The following is a 5,345-nucleotide window of genomic DNA, read 5'->3' as shown; positions in this document are numbered from 1 at the left end:
AGTGGTAATACCTTTGTTCCTTACCTGATCCCAATGGAGATGTCTCGGGGGGGGATAGCGAGACAGCAACGTGCAAAAATAAGGGGGTAGATGGGGTGATATACGCGATTTAAGGCTGTGAGGGATTGGTCCGACCTCGGGAAGAGCCTGTTGCCAGGTCACCGATAGGTACATCAGCTACAGCCCTGCTCGTTTTACGAAGATGAAGACCTCCTACTCGGAAGACCATCATAGTTAAATGACTGAGCAATAACAATTCCTGCTTCCACGCCCAGTACAAGGGGTTCTGGTTTTGCACCTTTCCAGAGAGATCCTGAGCCCAAGAAATGGAGGGAAGATCTGGTAGCTTGCTACTGATAGCACACAGCACTCAACCAGTGGCCTCCCTACCAAGCCAAAAGAGATTTCACCAAAATAGCTTGACATTGTTCTTACAGACTTACAAAGAGGTCAGCTGTATTCTGGGCTTTAGCAAGAACACCAGCTCTGCCAGCTCTATTATTTTACCTCATTAGCTTTTCCTGATGTCCCGCTTTCGTTTTCTTTGAAATCAGGGCAACGGCAGAATTCGCTTTTGTGCTTTAACTTTTCCCTTCTCGGAGAACTGAGATTCTCTCTTTGCTCAGCAGCAGCTGGCTGATCAATTTTGGAGAGCAAGAATGATTTTTCAGGAAATCTGAAACCCACAATCCAACTTAAAAAAACATTATTTCCGATTTGTAAAGATGTGGGTTCCCAGTGGATAGCAAGACAAAGCCAAAAACCATATCCGTCCTCCACAAACAAGTCTAAGACATGTTTGAGCCGTAAGTAATGAGAAGATCAATGGCCCAGAAAAATCAGCAGATGGCCACCCGGTTGGCTGCTTGCAGGGCAGGAGGTACAAAAACTGCATTGTCCTTCCCCCTTCTTCCAGCCAGCCCTTTCCTGGAGGTCTCTACAGCACAGGACCTCACATTTGAGGTGCAAAGCAAGAATAAAACATGTCTGAGGATTATACAACAACTCCACCTTTGGAGCTGGATAGACCCTGAAACATCGCACCTGGAAAATATCTCCCATGTCCCACTGAAACCCCCTCTAGAAGTCCATGGGACAAGGTCTCCGGTGACTTTCAAGGGGAGTTGCTTTATCTTTGAGCTTGCATGACTCCCTTTTCCCACTAGCCCAGCTACATCTCCCATAGTCCATCTCATCTCCCCATCACATACCTACCTAGATTTCCCTTTTTTCAGAAAAAAAATAAACCCTTTGAAGAGTGACATTCCAGTCAGGGACCACAAATCACTGCTGTCCACTAGCTGCCTGGGGGTCAGCCTGGCCCCAGTGCTGCTCATGGTACTCTCATGGGATGCTCCTTTCTTTCAAGGGCTGGAAATTATCCTGTCCCCCCAAAATCTTGGTCTTGGCCAAAATTGCAATTCTCAGCTGCCCTTTGTTAAGTGCCGGTGGGGGGCTTAGACAACCCCTACCCACCAACCCCTCTCCTTCGGGGGGTGCTTGGGGTGGGCTGCTCTCTCCCTGGAGATGCCCTGCCACCTCAAACTCCTCTCCCTGCCTAGACACTTGTCCTGGCCTGGCTCCAGCTGCCTGCGGGAGATGGGGACTGTGCACGTCCAGATTTGGGGCTGGTTAAGGGAAACACTGGAAAAATGACGTCCCTTGGTCCCCAAACCCACCTCGTGCATATGCAGCCCCAGTTATGAAGATGTTAAAAAGCAGATAGCGGCTGGTGGACCTGTAGATAAGTTGCACACAAACATCCTCTGTGGGACGCATGCAAAGAGCACCAGACAACCACAGGATCAGACAGATCCTAAAAGCCTGCATCAAAGCCCGGAGACAGCAGAAGGATTCTCCCCTTTCCCCCCCCAGTGCCTCAGGTCAGATCCTAATTTAGCATCTCTTCTGCAAGCTCCAAATACTGTCGGTAAATTCGGGAGGCATAAGATGTGCAGGTGGAAAGTTGTGGCATGGTCAAGTTTTGCAAAGGCGAGGCGGCTCAGCCTGCGGACATAAACAAGTTTCTCAAGTTCATACTAGTTTATGTCCCACGATTAAAAAAAAAAAAAAAAAAAAAAAAAAAGGTGGAGTTTTGCTCGCCTCCCGAGCACGTACGCAAGGCACAAATGTCTATACATTGAAGGAGAGCAGCCCGAGAGAGGGAAGAGCAACTGCGATGAGTAATGCTATATTTAACAACTGGCAAGTTGCCCAAATTCCTGAAAAATTTTTCTAGGCTTTGGCTCTGTTCAGCGGCGAGCTCGTTCTGGTGTAAACCAGCACTGGCACCTAGTGGCTGCTGGATTCAACCACAGCACCCCGAAAACGGCGTGCAGGTAGGAGGGAAGGGCTCTATGTCACTGTGTGCCACCAGGAGATGACAGCCACGATGCCAATGAAGAGCAAATGAAACAAAGGGCTTCCCTCAAGAGCCTTTCTCACACTGCGGCCCCCGGAGCTGCTGAATTTTCTAGACACAAAAAATTATGGAAAGTACAAACCAAAAACCTCCCCAAAAACTTCAAAAAGCCTGTGCCCGCTGGTGACAAATAAATAAATAAGCCTGCTACGAGGTATTTCACAAGGGGACCTGCTCTGGGGCACCGGTGGGACTCTCCAGATACCCTCATTCTGGCTCTCAACACCTCCCATGAGAAACACCAGCTTCCTAAAAACTCTCTTTTGGGGTCAGATGCTCACATTTTAGAGGGTAAATCTTACCCATGAGCATTTTAACTGTGCAATTCAATTTTGCTTGCGTAAACGTGTTCAGTACGAGCACTACTAAAAAAAAATCCACGGTTAGTGTAATGCAATAATACAAACAAAATTAGCTGAAACAATCAAATAAAGCATCTCAAGTGTTGCCTGGGAAAAAATGAACCTCTATTTCCTTTTTCCCAATGTATTCCTTTTAGGAAAACAGGAGCACTCCCGCGTAATTTATTCTAGTTTACATAGTGTGAGAAAAACGGCAAGTAGAGAGAGAGTGACCGTTATACTGGGATTCATTAGGCAGCACCATTTTCAGACCAGAAAGCAGCTCCTGTGTTTCATAAAGATGATCTGACCCTGTTTTAAGGGACTACGAGGTGTTTCACCGTGCACAGTCCCGCACGAATACATGAGCAAAATGGGAAAAACGGCAAGAAACTTTCTGGATCATTTTGCAGCTTGAGCATCGCTGCACTGACCAAGCCTGTCCCATGGCACAGTGGGATGCTGGAGCAGCATCTCTGCGGCTGCCCGTATCCCGCAGAGGCCACCGCTGCCATCTGAGCGATTTTGCCGACGAGAGCAGGGCGGACCGGCCGGCTGGGTGAGTTGTTAGGAAAGGACGTTAAAGAGCATCTGCAGGGATTTGATTCCCAGTGTTGTTCTTCCAAAGCTCTCTCTTTCCTGACTCAATATTGCGATTGCTTTGAGCTCCTCCGGATGGGGATCTCTGAGACTGGTTGCAGCTGGTTTAAAATGAATAATTCATTCTCTCCTACTGATTTGAAAGAGAGGCAAAATTATCTGATTGACGATTCTCTGAAGAATTAAAGAGATTGCATACAAAATTGGTATACATTGTTGGACCTTATTAAACATTTACAATTGTTTAGCTGTAAGACACTACAAGAATCCAGATCTGAAGGGCCTGTTTTCTTCTCCCTGTAGCCCCCAGAACTGCCACTTACAGAGGCTGGAAGAGACTTGGGGACTGCGGAGTCATCCCTGCTTACAGCACCCCTTGGCAGCGCTGGTGGGAGGCACCTCAGGAGGGACCTGCCACCAGCACTGGGTCAAAGTGGTCACGGCTTTGTCCAGCCAGCTCCTGAAACCCCCAGGAGAAGATCCTTTACCTTCCTGGGGACCTTTCTGTGTTGAAACCCTTTCAGCCAACAGGTTTTGGGAATGTCCTTCTCCCCCTTCAATTCTGTGCTTTGATGAAACCCTCCACTGATCTTTCACGTGGGTTGGAGGGGCACCACGAGCCCTTGTGGTGACCTACCGTAGGTGATTCAGGCTTTAGCCATCAGCTCTGGGCAGCCCTTCATCCAGCCAGAGCCTGCTCACCTTGTGTCCTTCCTGATGCTAAAATGAAGCAGGCTGAGGTCTGTTCAGAGCTGCCTCACCCACAGCTTTAATTCATAAGTTCAGTTCTTACTGATTTCCATCCGCAGTACCTGAAATATAAACTTATGGCGAGGAAATGCAACCCTGCTCTGGTTGGACATCAGTCACCTTTTGCTAGCAGCTGCAGGTTCTCCCTCACCACAGGTCCCTCCCAAAAGCCCCATCCTGCATATGGCCCCTGGTTATGACACCTCCTATTGAATCAACCTCTGGCACATGTAAGCATCCTTATTTTTGATCATTTTGATGTGTCCCAAAGTGATATTTAGAGGGTAGAATGCCGTCTGCTGCCCTTTGCTGTGGTCAGAGGGCTGGGCAGGAGCTTAACACAAGGACAACAAGAGTGGATGAAGTCAGCCCCGAAGTCTTTCTCACCCAGCATCCTGCCTCTGGGCTGTGCCACAGAATGCATGATGTCTTCAGGTCATAAAATCAGAGCAAACATATGTAGTCCTTCCAAGGACTCAGTGGCCTCCACCCCATCTGTAGTTTCTTGGGCCACTTGTAATTATTTGAGTGCTTTCAGAGGGCTTCTCTTCCAAAAAACGTGCCCAGCATCCCCTCGAAATGACACAAACCCACACGTGGTGGGCAGCACTGAGCCCACCTGGCACACCGGTCAGTTCAAAAGTGACATTTGTGAAAGGGAATAACAGAGTCTAGCAGGAAAAAACTGCCAACTGCTTCAATATTTTCTTTTGCGAGTGACTGACCTTCCTTGCCTTACTCGAGACCTCTGAGGCAGGACCCTATACAGCCACTCTCGTCAGGCACCTGTGAAACCAAGACCGCTGACTTACGCAGAGCTGTGCGCAATTCACTTCGTATGACGCTGTTGCCCCACCACCACCCGTGGTCTATGGTGGCTTTTAACTCAGAGAATGAATCCTCCAGATGACCTAAACCAGAATGATTAAACGAAATAATATTCAAACCTTTCTGACGAGTATCTACCCTATTCATCCCTTTACCATCCTAAGACGTCAGCTTTGCACTTCAAGCATGATTGAGGAGTCTTCTCTTCTGATGCCTTGTGAATTCAGCAGCTCTTTCCAGTTTTATGGACTGGGCTCCGTTTTATGGGCTATTTTATGGTCTGGATTAGCTCCTGCTATGCGCTAATTCTTTCCGAGAGAGCCTATTCACAATCTATAAGCGCTTGTTTAATGACTAAAGAAAAACAGTTGCAACTTTTATTACAATAAGAATCAACTGCAACG

The sequence above is a fragment of the Calonectris borealis genome, chromosome 7 (genome assembly GCF_964195595.1).
Source record: "Calonectris borealis chromosome 7, bCalBor7.hap1.2, whole genome shotgun sequence".
Classification (NCBI taxonomy): Eukaryota; Metazoa; Chordata; class Aves; order Procellariiformes; family Procellariidae; genus Calonectris; species Calonectris borealis.
The sequence above is the reverse complement of the archived record's forward strand: the minus strand, read 5'-3'. Positions refer to the sequence as shown.